The following is a 15,600-nucleotide window of genomic DNA, read 5'->3' on the forward strand; positions in this document are numbered from 1 at the left end:
TTAACGCTTTACAAGACAGCGGCTTCCTGGTCAGAAGATTGCAGCATTTTAAAACGCAGACCTGAAACTGCCTAGAAAAATGCTGCCTGTATGAGTCATTTAATCTGCTACTTCTGATTTTCTCTCCAGCCCAATAAATGGTCTTACTTATTTTACAATGTTGAGAATTAATAAATGTATGTTAATAAAACAAACAAACCTCTTTTTATTGAAATAATTAAACCTGGTAATTAAGGGTAAATCGACACGGATGATTTTTTCTTTTCTTTTTGTACCGTATGTTTTTTCCTTTTTAATGAAAAATCAATTGAATTGCTTATGTAATCACTTTTGCTAGTGCTTTCTTATTTTTTGCAGTTCTTAAAAAAGTGATTAGAGTATAGTAAAATTATATATATTAAATAATAATAATAATAATAATGATACCCTATCTCTGCTGATTTAAATATTGACACATCTTGGTTACAATGATAGAGGATTGTATGTCAGCAAATATGCATTACATTCAGTTTTAGCATTATATATCACATTTATTTAATTGAAAATTTTGAGAGTACACAATACAGCACAGTATCAAGTACTAAATTTTCATGTCCTATGCAACTTGAGATGCCTAAAACTAATTGATTTATTGTAAGCTTAATCGTGCTAGAAAAATCAATGTGATTTTCCATACTTTCATGCGATTAGTTTTATGAGATTAATCGCCCAAAGGAAAATTTAATGCTCCGGGGTTCTTTACTTCAATGAGCACCTTCTGGCCAGAATCATGAAATGAAACTACTGAATGAACGTTTACTCGCTCATTCCATTGCACATTAGGTAGGAGTATAACTGCCTGAAGTTCATGTAGGTGGATTAAATTGGTGCATTGTGCGACTGAAGAAGATCATCATACTACAACGCAATTTAAAAATTGCTTGTGTAGCAGAGCACACTTTATACAATTAGCAATCTATAATGAATTTTTTAGGGACTATACGATGCCCTCCTCCCCAATTTACCAGTGAAATTTACTATTGTGGATACCTAGCTGAATTCATTAATTCATGTTTTAAAAAAATCCATACACATCAAAATTAAATCAGTCCCGGAAACTGTGACAGTAAATTAAATAGAAAGTTCGGGAAGTTGGGGAGCCGAACATTTTCTACCAGTTGGAAGAAGTCATTTTTTAGGGTCTGCTGAAATATATCACTGACTTTTACTTATAATAGTGTTAGTGTTTCTGTTATTTAATACTATAAAATATGTGTATGTTTTTTCACTAATTATGCTGTACATTAAAACTATCTGTATGTCCCAAATTAAAACACTATATTGCCTTCATTATTCCTTAAAATTACAAAGTTTTATTTAATGACAATACCTAAAACATCTTTAGTTTTTAGCGACAGCTTATAATATTGGTCAAGGAACACAAAATGTGTACTATGTTTCATTCCTTTAAACCAAATATTAAAATACACCTCTCCTACACCTATAAAACCTTAATGACATCTTTAAAATGCTAATCCCAAACTACAGCGGAAGGAGTCATCATTTGTCTTTTTAGAAAGGCTTCTGAAATCTCTTCTTAATCACCTCCGTCTCATTGGCATTAAATGCTATTGGCAATGCAGAGGAAATTCAAGCAAGGGAGAAATAGGAGTTAAAGCCACAGTTTTGCTACTACTAGTTTTACTTCTAGCTGTACGTCAAACAGTCTTCTTGTTGTACAGATGGAGCAGATTGTATTGCAGTGACTGGGTTCCTCTTTTGTTTACTAAACCATAGCACTGCCCAATAATTTTCCTTTGGACCTTTTACACTGTATCACACAGAGCTGTACAATAAATCTTCTCTATCTGCTCTATTAAATCAGAAAATGTTAAATCATGGTGACAAGACTTATTTAACAACATACAAAATCAATGCTATCCAGACTTTATTTGAGTCATAAATTCAGAAAAGTTATTGCAATTAATTCTTACACAAATCAATAATGTTTTCATTTTGTATAACTATTATTTACATTGCTCTATTTTTCTGGGATTGAATTGTGTTTTTCAGAAATGTGATTGACTGGTATTTACTATGTATATATAAGAACTTGACTGTATAATTTGGGAGTGCTACTGACATAGTCAGTAATCATTCAATCAATTCCGTGTCAGCAATGTAGTTGCAAAAATATCATATTGAATGTATTTTGTAACCTAGTAAAGAGAAATCTATTTATGCAATGGGAAATCGAGTGCCATAAAGTGACTTGCGATTATCATTATCCTTTGATATTTTACACTTGCTTTTTCAACAAGATATATACTTTATCTAAATTAGTCATTGGAAATTTGCATGTGGATTTTCTCTGGTATTCCAAGTGTACTAGCGTTTACTATATACTCTGCAGTACTCTTACCTACTCTGTAGTACTCATACCTACACTGCAGAATTTTTATACTTTTTTTATCTTCTGTCAGATAGATTTGGTGCATTCTTATTATAATACATTGTATTATCATCTTTAATTATTATCTTTAATTTATAAGGCACCACAAAGGGTCCTCAGCGCCGTACATGACATATACAGAAAACAGTGACCCATGATACAACATGATACAGAAAGAACAAAAAATGAAGAATAAAAAAATGCAAAAACACATACACACAGGGTAGTGCAAATCAAATTATATTATGGGACAATGTGTGAAAGTGATGGTAGAAATCAGTGAGAAGTAGGCCGAAGCTTAAGAAACCAGTGCTAGGGAAGCAGGCCAAGAGGTACAGAGGGTGATGAATAGTAGAAGGAGCACACAAGGAAAGAGGGCACTGCTCCTGAGAGCTTACATCCTACAGGAAAGGGGAGACACAAACAGGGTGGTACTATCTGTACACGTTCCTTGTACCAGAGTTTTCTATGTGCTTGCTTCAACAGACCAGTAGTTTCCGAAAGAATTGAATTCCCAATGCACTAGGAGATCAAACACTCAGTCTGTCTTCACACATATAATATGATTATCTACTAGCTGAGTTGGTGCATCCTACACATGTATTATTAGTTCATAGATTAACAAGTGCAGAGAGGAAAATCATGTAACGTAGGAGCACTCATTGATCATAGAATATTTAAAACTTACATTTTATTAATTTTATTAAAATAGTATTGAGTCCCAATATAGTACCTGTGACACCAGTTGCGAAATAAAAACAAAAAATAGGGGATAAACAAAAATATAAATTTAAAATGGCAGAAAACACCGCCAAGCCTCGCAGTGTGATGAGACAGCTAATAAATCTACAATATATTCTATAATAAATGACAAAATATTTTTGGCTGTCTGGACATCTATAAATATGAAGGACCGTTGAATTTCCTAGGTCCTAGAAGGGAGATGTCTTGAATAAATGATATATTGTCACTAACGGAGTTAGGTATGTATTTATATAAAGTGTTATTCCCTTATTTTTATGGAATGAATATTATAGGGATATATATCAAATTAATTGATCCTTCATATTCCACAATAGAATAACCTCCGTTTAATAGGACATAATCTCTGGCAGTGACAGTTTGGTCGCTATAAACCAAGCTCTGAAATACTATATGAATGGATAAATTATCTCATAAATATTGCCAACACCAAATGTATAAGCCACGAAATGCCACATTATAAGATGTTATTTTTAACATCTAAATTCATATATTTTGTTATGACTTATATTGAAGCATCAGTCAGGCTAAATCCTGCCCTAACTGATTGCTATAATTATGATTAACATTGGACTGTTCTATATATCCCTCTATTATTAGTATAGAGGCTCTCATCTGAGCATACAGTCTAAGCTGTCAGTCAGGCTAAATCCTGCCCTAACTGAATGGTATATGTATGATTAGCGTTGTGACCAATCTATGAGTCCCTCTGTTACTAATATTGAGGCTCTCATCTAAGTATTAAATACACGCCAGAGACTAATCCCCTCCCTATAAAGCTAGTATTAATATTGTTTCAAGTTACATAGCACTGCGAGGCGAACGCCGACGCGCGTTTCGCTCACTCGCTTTAACCAGGCAAGCCGAAGGACAGACCTGACAGCTCTTTTATAGAGTAGATACGCCCCCAAATACGGGCGTCATCACCAGCACGCCAATAGAAATCTGCCAATCTCGAAGACACGGACTCTTTGATAGACATATCACTTGACCAATCAATAGGCGAAAAAACAAGTCCCGCCCTGCTAGTCTTAATAGTGATTGGTTAGATACGAATGAATGAAGAAAAATTATAAACACATAGCTCGAAAATGCACTGACCAGTAGTTTGTAGTATTTAAGGAGAGTAGCTATCCCCAGGAAACCAGTTGCTATGTGTGGACAGAAAACAAAACTGAAAAGCTGAATTATGGAAAACTTTTAAGAAGAAGCTTATTTTTGTTAAAGTGCAATTCCATTAAAAATCCATCCCCCCTCCTGACCTGAACCGTGCACTCCATCTAGTAAAACCAGGAGGTCACATACCAGATGATTTTATGCCATTAGGAAGAGAATCACCTGTACTGTAATTATGATAATCCCACGATAATTTAAGGTAGTGCAATGCTTGCAGATGTAAGTTTCAGGTGCAGGCATATCTGTTATAGTAGCTGAAAGGGGGGGGCAATGTATTTTCTTTTGTTGGAGTTTTCTTTTTAACATAAAATAAATATACGTGTATCTGTGTCTTCATTGATTGTTAAAGGCTATAAATATATAATAATTTTGATATAAATAAGGAGTGCAAAATGTCACATTATATTACTAAATATAATTATAATTATATTACTAAACTTGTACACAGTCCCAACATGGATGAATAAATGTATTGTGTAACACTCTTATATAACTGTAAGAGAGTTAATAGATAACGGAGTGGGAGGAGATGGGGGATAGTTACCCCTTAATATGCCTGTCTTAAAATGAATGGTTTAAGAAAGTCAGAGATAATGACTGACACAGATGGAATGAGTTTGCAGGGGGAGAGGTGGAGGATAAGTACATCTAAGTGTCATCTGCATACAAATCATATTGAAGTCAGTAAGAGGATATTTGCTTTTTTAAGAGACCCCAACTAAAAACAAGAACAAGGGCCAATGACTGAGCCTTGGCGTAAACTAACAAAAATGGACACGTGGTTGAAGTTCCGGTGAGAACAACCTCCCCCAAAATAACACAATCAGTGAAGTAACAAGTGTAACAACAAACAAGAGTGCAGCATTAAACATTTGTTTACTATAAAGCGGTTGTTCACAAGTTTAAAGGGCCTTAATATGCCTTTATTTTAAATGTAATTGTTATTTTGCTCAATACAAAAATTCTATAATATATTTTTGTTAGATTTATTATTATCATTTAGGATTAAACAAATAATATAGCTGAAAAGTGAACTTAGATACATGCTTTCATTCCATTCAGCAGATCCCTGCTGGAACTGATTCTTGATAAGATATCACTGTATTTAGTTATCTGTAAATAATAACTCTAACTTGCATTTCCATTATTAAAATAAAATGATACTTCTATTATTACACGCTAATACTACCTTTTGTTAAAAAAAAAAGTACTTTATCTTGTTATGCCATTAGGTAAGCATATGCAGTGACTAGTGACAGCAAATGAAATTAGGCAAATTTGCAGACATCTGTGACCTTCTAGTCTCTGGTAACTTTGCTAGCATTATGTTGATCTAAAACATTGTTGTGTGTTATTTATAATGCCTTCCATTCACCCTGTCTGGACTTGGCTCATCATAAACAAAAATTGCAATTATACTAACAAATATTAAAGCTTATAATTAATCTGCAGTTTCAATGCATCACATTTCAAGAATCCAGGATTATTTTAATAATTGTATAAAGTATTCATGGGTAAAGTAATGAGTACATTATTCTGTATTTCAACAATATACTAATTTAATGGCTTACTAAATCAGGAAAATAATGTGCTTTTAGGCTCGTCCTGGTGAGCACTTTTCTAAGACGCATGCAATGCAACAAGTGTATACTATTGGTAAAATACAGACGGTAAGGAATGCATTGATCACTAGGTCATGCTACATATGGTGCAATGGTATACAAAGCATGGAACTGAAGATAAGAAAGTGTACATACATAATATTCTTACGGTCACATACATGCCTTCTATACTGCTACTGATTGCATTCCTGCATTCAATAATACTGATCAAAATACAGTATTAACAAGCAACCAGCACTGCTATTGGCTTTTCATGTTGCTTTTTACTTCAGCAGTCAGTCACAATTTATTGATATTTATTAAACTCCAACTGGCTACAAAATATCTAATAGCTGCACCGTTTGCTAGTAATTAGTTTGGTCAGCACCTAGGTAACAGAAAAAAAACCTGTGATGGTTAAAGCAGTAATCCATGAATACAGTATTCCAATTTTCTCTTGGTTTGTTTCTTCAGGCTGCTTATTGCTAAGATGCTTATTACAGATAGTGTTACACAAAGATTAGCCTAAAAAAATCAATAAGATTGTTGGCCTATGGAGCTACCAATTGAGGCTTGTTAAATTAAGGAAGGGTCTTGTATGTATTTTCGCCACTCACGATGCCGACAGAGTTTAGAAGGACTAAAAAATACAGATTACTATAAAAGCGACAACCTGAAAATATGGACTTACATTATAGCAGACAGTAAGTATTTCGGCAGGTTTAATTATCTACAGTAAGAAATCACGTCACTTGTAATGGAAAAGGGCTCTTTTAAAGTGGCAATGGTCTGTATAAAGTAATCCAGGTGCTGGGTACGGCCATTGCCGTTTTAAAAGAGCCCTTTTCACCGTCCATTACAAGTGACGTGATTTCTTACTGTAGATATTTCTAAAAGATGCATTTTCGATGTATAGCTAATTAAACCTGCCGGAAATACTTACTGTCTGTAATATATGGTAAGTCCAGATTTTGAGGTTGTTACTGTTATAGTAATCTGAATATTTTAGTCGTTGTAAATGACTACCATCGTTCAGAACAGAACCTAAAAGTTGTCTGACACATTGACTGTCTTCTGTTTCAGGGCATTTTATAGACAATATGGGTCCCAGGCCATAGAGTTAGAATGCAAATCATCTATGATAATTTACAATTGCCATTTTTAATCTTGTAAAATGGAGTGTAAATAGTTTATAAATCATTTTAGCTTAAATTAAACTGGTTTTAGTACTGTACATTAAGAAAACATTGTAGGAGCTGCCTGCATGTTATGTACATGGTACGTGCATGGAAAACATCCTTTGTTGTACTAGGGCCAGCATCTGAGTGTGTTCTCTAATTAAATAATAAAGTAAATTTTTTCAGCAGGGGGGTCGCTCACTGTAAGATCTTCCAGGTTACCGCCCCATATCTGTTTTGAACTTACAATGCAACACTGAAGGAAGTTTAACCTTTTTGCCTTCTTTCAGAACATTGTTACTATATTATGACTGTTTTGACAATTATTGTTATTAAACTCAGAGACCATCAATTAATTTAGTTTATGCTACATTTTATATTAACAAAAATATCTCTGTGATACTGAAAGTAATATTGGCACAAAGTATTTTTTTTTTTACTAAGGATTAAATATTTACACATGCATTTCATCACAGCCCAATCCACATGAATGGGGTTAATCTTAGACTGTAAGCTCTTCCAGACAAGGATTATGTTAAAGCAACTCTCTGTTGTGTTTCTATCTCGGTAATGGTTTTGTTGGTTGCTATTGACTGCATGTGCACTAGACATAATTACGGTTTGTCATTTTGCTTTCTCGTTACATAAATCACAGAGTATAATTTAAAAGAGGTCATGGTAATGAATTGGAGATGTCATTTGTGTGTAATGATAAAGTAAATAAGGGCTGAGTTATGGATCTAAATTATGAAATGCAGCAGCCGCTAATTATACTCAATTGACTCACATTTCTATCTCCATTTTAACCTTAGTGTAATCATCAATGTATAAAACATAAGGCTACACTTGTAAATGTTAAAATGTTGAAATTCAATATATAAAGCATTTTTGCTTTTAACTATAAAGGCAGTAATTTCAATCATTTATTTATTTATGGCCAAGAGACTATTCTCAATTTATTAATGTAAAACAAACACAGTCGGACATCCCACCAGTTCACAGCTATTTTAATTAGTTAGGGGTTTAGTTTCATTTTTATCAATTATCTACAGAACCAATTTGATATATCCATCATCATTTAACAGACCTGCTCATTGGATGAGCACTGTATCACAGCTAATAGGGAAGACTGTTCCTCTGATGACGCAAGGTGAGAATTTCATCTCAGGTTGCATCATTGTCAGGTGGTAAATACAAGGTTCCCATCCTGCCTCCTGCTCCAGCCTGCAGTACTCCCATAGGTCAGATTGTCACCTGCACATGAAAACTTGATTTTAGGAGGGAACACAGTGTAACAAAATGGTTATACTTTTCAGGCAGTTCTTGCTGTTTGGGGGACTGGTATCAAATCTAAAAAATAAAAAAAACAACTCATACAAACTGTTACATAAGATATTTTTAAACGCACTGTGAAATTGAGTAAAAACATGAAAACTAGCTTGCAATTTAGTGATGAGTTTATAACGCATTTTGCTTGCCTTGCACTTTTCCATTGGTAGCATGTTTTACTACATGAGAAATAGGTTGTGTAGTATTCTAGAACTTTAATTGCTACAATAAAATGTTAGAATACAGTGGTGGGCAAAAGCCCATAACAAACCGTTCTCTCTATTTTTGATACACTTTTTAGGCACTAGTTATTGGCTAAAAATGCACATTCACAGTACATATATGTAAGCAATCACTTAAGGGTATATTTATCAAACCTTCAAACCTTCTAAAACACAAAAATGGAGGTGTTGTCCATAGCAACCAATTGGATTGAAGCTATCATTTATCTAGAACATTCTAGAAAAATAATAGCTAGAATCTGATTGGGTGCTCTGGCCCCTAATGTATGTTTCAGACATGTTAGTAATACATATACATCATGTTAGTGGTGGAGGTGGGGGTGTATACTGTGGTATGTCATACCGTCACTTCTCCTACTGACCTCATTGTAAAGTACCAAATTTAATTTACTTACATTCCCATTACATTTTTCATACCATTACTTTTAAATTTCCATGTCGCCACTTCTAAATGTCCACTTTGACCACTGAAAGATATAATGCTAAAAGATATTATGGCACATGATATTTTAAAACTATATACATGGTAATTAATAAACATATACTTTTTTTTTCCATAAACCTGTTTACATATTGTATACATTTCTTTAAACATAAGAAAAACAAAGTCTTAAAAAAGTAAACCAAATGACTAATATGTTTTGATGTCTCACCAATTTTGCTTTATTGTGTGCAATATTTGGATATTAAATGAAATCTAAGCAAAGTGCTAAAAAGGAAAACAGCTAGAAGAACATATAAAAAAAACACACATGCAAAGTGTTTTATATAGTGGCTGAGCATTTGTGGTCATTAAAATTTATTATTACTATCTAGGCAGCAAGTTTGTTAATCGGTTAAAGAAAAATGTATTAAATGTATAAATTCAATTATCTACATGCTTGGTATTCATTTGGGCTGCTGTAAATTACGCATTTAGTAAATACTGTTTTCTAAATAGTGTAAGAGGACAATAGCTTGTCGTCACAATGATGTTTCACAAAACATTTAAAATATTTTAATACAGTGATCGGAGTGGGCACCACCTCCACTCCTGCCTTCATTGTACAACTATCAAATTCCATTCACATACATAATCTATCCCACCACTTCTACACTTTCATGCTAATACTTCTAAATGTCCATACTGCCACTTTCCTAACAATTTTCCATATTTCAATTCAGGTGGAGTTCTCCATTCACATGTGTCACAACTAAAAAAGAATTGGTCCTGTACGAATGCAGAACTCTTCTGTAAAGTTGTTTAAATAAGTCCCAGTAATTCCCCAAGCAGTATATTAGCTAATATAAGTGTATATCCCCATTAGTATTGTTAATTTCAGACATATTAAAAAACTGGTAATCGGAGGATAGGAGGTTTTGCAAAATAAGTTTTCTGCTGCCTTCTGATATAAGAATAGCAATTGAAGGTTTTCCTAAATAGTCTCTGTCCTGGATAGTTTATCACATGACATGTATCAACTCCTTCTTCAAAGTTGGTAATGAGAACGCCTTTTTCCTGCTCTCCTCCCTGTTCTTTACAGCAGAATTAGGCACACAGCCAAGACTACTTTAACTTTTTTACATTGCAGCGATAAAATTGTTGTTCTCTGCAAAACAGGCCAGTTACCCACTAGCATTAAATAATGCTTTTTCTTTTTGTTTTTTTAATGCCAGTAAATGCATGCAAATGTGTATATGAATGAGACCTATCATTTCCATTTACCCCATACCCACTTCTTTGGCTGGCAGCTACAGTGGTAGGTCAATGCCTTTTGAATGCTGCAGGCACGATTTACTTGCACTCACTGAAGTGAACACAAGGGGCCAGTGTGCATTTCATTTGTAGTGTTCAGGGCCGCCATCAGGGGGGTACCGCTGGTACAGCTGTGAGTGGCCCAGAAAGACTAGAGGGCCCGAACAGACCTCTCCATCTGCTTGGTCCCCCTAGACTGTCCGGGCCCTTCAGCCTGACATATCGTGCCCACTTCTCCTCTGTAATTCTGCGACTCCCAGGCTCTGATAGGCTGGGAGCGCGCAGTGTGGTGATGTCATCACTGCGCACTGAGTACCCAGCCTATCAGTGATCGAGAGCCGCTGCATCACGGAGGAAAAGGTTAGTTACATGGGTATTAGAGTGATAGAGGAACATTTACTGTGATTGGGGGGCGGGGTGAGGGCGACATTTACTGAGATTTAATTTGGGAGAGGGGGACATATACTGGGATGTGATTGGACAGAGGGGGACATACACTGGGATGTGATTGGGCAGAGGGGGGCATACACTGGAATGTGATTAGACAGAGATGTGGGGAACATTTAATGTGATGAGATGAGAGGGACATTTACTGTGATGTGATGGGGGAGGGGAGAGGGTGACATTTACTGGGATGGGATGGGGGGAGAAAGGAACATTTACTGTGATGGGATGGGGGAGAGGGTTTACATTTACAGTCATGAGGGGAGGGGGGTCGGAGTATTTGTTGTGATGACGGAGGCATGTACTGTGATGAGGGAGTGGGGGGTGGGCATGTACTGTGATGAGGGAGTGGGGGAAAGCATGTACTGTGATGAGGGAGTGGGGGGAGGCATGTACTGTGATGAGGGAGTGGGGGAAAGCATGTACTGTGATGAGGGAGTAGGGGGAGGCATGTACTGTGATGAAGGAGTGGGGGGAGGCATGTACTGTGATGAGGGAGTGGGGGGAGGCATGTACTGTGATGAGGGAGTGGGGGAGCATGTACTGTGATGAAGGAGGCACGTACTCTGATAAGGGAGTAGGGGGAGGCATGTACTGTGAGGAGCGAGTGGGGGACATGTACTGTGATGAGGGCTGCATGTACTGTGATGAGGGAATAGGGGGAGGCATGTACTGATGTACTGTGATGGAGAGGGGCGCATGTACAGCAAAGATGGAGGGGGTATGTATGGGGGGACCCTGCCAGATTAATTAATACTGGGCACCACAGTTTCTGATGGCAGCCTTGGTGGTGTCACTGGCATTTTCATAATGACAGTGTATAGCACACCTGGAGTTTTTTAAAGATAGTAAAAGAATTATCATCATCATCATCACCATTTCTTTATATAGCTCCACTAATTCCGCAGCGCTGTACAGAGAACTTAGGGCTTACAGTCTAAATTCCCTAACATACACACACAGACAGACACAGACTAGGGTCAATTTGTTAGCTGCAAATTAACCTATCAGTATGTTTTTGAAGAATTTAAATGGGTATGGACATTGCCTGCTCCAATGCCCCCCCCCCCCCCACTGACAGCCAAGGCAAGCTCTTGTTTCCCATACTTGCCAAGGCAATCGCCCTGTCACTCTCGTTTCCCTAATGCCAGTCGGCAATCAGCCTAAATGAGTACAAAAACAGAAGATATGTATGTGAAGACATCTCTTTTAATCTGGCTACATCAAAGGCCTGAATTCTACTACAGTTAACACCCTAGAAAAGTTACTGTCCTGTGAGCCCCTATGATTGCCCTGTTTTATAAACTCATGCAGAAGAGTAAGAGAATGTTCAATAAAAATAAACAATATATTGTATGCTTCTAGCAACCTACATAAAATAGACCATATACATAGTGTTAAAAAATAAACAAGTTACATAAAATGGGGGGCATCAAAGAAACCTGTTGCCCAAGAAAAATGTAATGTATTCTGTGGCATCCAATCAAATCTATCCCATTTTTTTAGTTCCGTTTGCAAAATTAAAACAAAACAATGAACAGTGAAGTTGGCTACAGCACATTGTTTCAGAAATACCCATAAATCTGGCCTGGTTCTGCTCACTTGATAGAGTCAAACAAGTCAGAAGGGGATATAATTTGCATAGTAGGGATAGGAAAATAGATGAGGTTATTTTGGATTGTAGTTTAAGCCCAAAAATGGCTAAAGGGCCTTTGGCTATGCTCCAACATATATGGGAAATCTAATCTCTTTTCTGCATTTTGTCTTAAAGATCTCCAATTTCTGTGTTAATAATTTATGGTAAATATGACCATATCTTTTATGATGTTATTAGTCATGTTATAAGCACTATATAACAAGCCTGAACAGAATAGATCCCATAGTAGAATTGTAGTCTAAGCATCACCTAAGGACTTGTGCTCTAATAAAGGAAATTAAACTAGCTTGATTTTACATCCACATTATGCAAAATTAATAATTAATTACACATTCCGATTACCATATTGTTAATCATATTATATTTACATGCCTTTGCATAGTAAACTGATGATTTAACACTGAATAAGGTTCTTTATAACAGTCCTGACTTAATATTAATTTTATTTATGAATCTGAAATTCATTTTCTGAAAGTACCTTCACACAATATTTGTACTATTTTGAGGATCAATTTAACCACCAGTAATAATTTATTTAAAAATCTATTTTATTTTCAATGTCTTGATTTTATTCCAGAGTAACCTTCAATTTCCTTTAGAAACTACACATAAAACAGGCACTATTTTCAGCTAGAAGCCAAGCAACCAGCTAGAAGCAATGCACTATTTTTTAGCAAACTCAAAAGAATTTCATTTCAAAGTCCCATTTTCAAATCAAGGTGATTTACATTCAAATGTTATCTGTTCCTAGAGTACACAGTTTGAAAACATTTAGAAATAGCCTTATGCATTATTACAAACCTATGGCTCATATGAAATTAAAAATATTTTTCTGTAGCTTCAGACAATTTGTTTTTATTAACAATCGTGATTTCCTTAAGCAAAGTAATTTGTGATTTTGATTAATTAAATACGTATTTTTAATGTACAAATTGTCAAGTCTGTTTTAATGATTTAATGATAGGTTGTGTATTTACAGTGCAAATTTATGATTTTATTGATCCATAGTCTTAGTTTACAATTATAACCAATTTTTAAAATCATAACACTCAGAGAACATCACTGAAGATAACCTGCGTATGAGTACTGCAAGAATGTCACATGATGACAAGTGAAGATAAGGCCAACTCAGATGCTCACATGCAATTGTTCGGACGTGGAAAAAAGAAGGAAAAAGTACAGAGACGCAACAATAGTGGGTGCAGTGGGTGCAGTGGCTACAGAAGCCAGAGGTGGGCGGGGGGAGCCCTCCTCCTTTGTAGATTAGGGCAGAACCTTGGGAGAACCTTGGAGTTGATGGGAGGTTGTTTCAGAATGTAGGTTGTTTATCACAAAATTGGTGGCTTTGTGACCAATTCATTTTGAGATGAGATGAATGTATGGAAATCCTGTAGAAAGGTGACAACTGATGTATTGCCAATGTAGGTCATATTTGAATTGGCTCTTAATCAAGCCACCTGCTGCATTTTGTATTCCCTGAAGATGATTGATTTGTTTATTGAAAAGACACATAATATAACATTTTGTAATCATATTCACAATATGTCAAAGTCATAACATAGACGGATTACATCAATTTGTTAGAATTAAGTAAAACTAATTTTCCCAATGTGCGCATTTGGGTGTATGGGAGCATATTGTTACTCTTAAAACTTATAATACAAGTTAGTAATGCTTCTACATTTTGTGCCTTAAAGCCACCACTTGTGATGAAAGTTCAATTTTAAAACCAGATAATAAATGTTTTACCGTGCCATAATACATTATGGGTCTGATTTAGATGTAAGTCCATTTGCCACACTGCGTATGCACAAAAAATGTGGCTGTATTAAGAACAGTGCTTGAAGTGGGGCAGTATGTGCCTGTATGACTTCTTCGCCACTTCCTTACACCACCAGCCCGGAATTTTTTTTTTCCACAACCGGGCGCGGAGCTTTCTCCTGATGCCCTTTGGGTAACCCTAGAAATGGAGGAGAAGGCTATTCTTTGTACTGGGGTGATCCATAGACAGGTCAGTAAGAGGAATTGGACAGGAACCTTTTGCATGACATCAATAAAATGGCATTAAAAGGAGAGGTAATAATCATGGGAGACTAATCTACCTGATGTGAACTGGGAGAGGTCTTTTGCAAGTTCCACTAGAAGTAGGGACATTGTGAATTCCTTGCAGGGAGCATCCCTCAAGCAAATGGTGAGAGAGCCCACTCGCAATAGCTCAATATTAGACTTAATTCTTACAAATGGTGACAGAATATCTGATGTAAATGTGCGCGAGAACCTAGGATCCAGTGACCATCAAGCAGTATGGTTTAGTATTAAGGCAGAGATTAGATTTTAGGAAGACTGACTTTGTAGAGAAAATGTGTAAGTGACTCTTTGGCAAAATGGAAGAACTTGAAAGGATTGCAGGAGAGGTAGGAAAAATTAAAAAGTACAATACTAAAAGCAAGGAGTGGGGCAGAGAGCAGCCAGAAGATCGAAGAAAAGACGGAAGAGGGGCACATAGAAATAGAGAAAGAAAACAAATCAGAGAAACATAATGGGTAAAGTGGAATTTATAATGGAGCTGTTATGGAAATTTTTATTATATTATGGAGATATAAGGGAAAATGTAAGTACACAAAGGAGGCATAAAGGAGAGGTGGAGGGATACAGCGAAAAGGTAATTGGACACAGGAGAGGTTGGGGACACAGTGTAAATCATTGCATAATTTAGTATGATTTATATTATACTATATAGTGTTCAAATGCATCTAAAATTTATTTTACTCTAACAAAACCCCTAATCCTCTTCATTATGTTTCTTCATCATGCTATTCATTACCCCCTCTTCATTATCTCACTTTTTTACCCTCAGCCACTGTAGCTATTCATTACTGCTTCTGATACCTTACACAGAAGCATTGGATCACATTGATAGCCTGGGATCACAGTCATCAGTGTAGCACAGTGGCGGATTCAGGGGGGGAGGGCGATCGCGACAGACAGAGAATCCTGCCCAGTTGCTCTGTATATGTGTGGCCACAGATAGCTCACTACTGAAAG

At 35.9% G+C, this 15,600-nt stretch overlaps 1 protein-coding gene across 5 annotated transcripts in view; it reads left to right on the top strand.

The window, feature by feature from the left end:
* Positions 1 to 15,600, top strand: part of PDE1C (phosphodiesterase 1C) — a 702,427-nt gene that overhangs the window by 357,256 nt on the left and 329,571 nt on the right. The window lies entirely within an intron of this gene.

The sequence above is a fragment of the Mixophyes fleayi genome, chromosome 5 (assembly GCF_038048845.1).
Source record: "Mixophyes fleayi isolate aMixFle1 chromosome 5, aMixFle1.hap1, whole genome shotgun sequence".
In the NCBI taxonomy this organism is placed as follows: Eukaryota; Metazoa; Chordata; class Amphibia; order Anura; family Limnodynastidae; genus Mixophyes; species Mixophyes fleayi.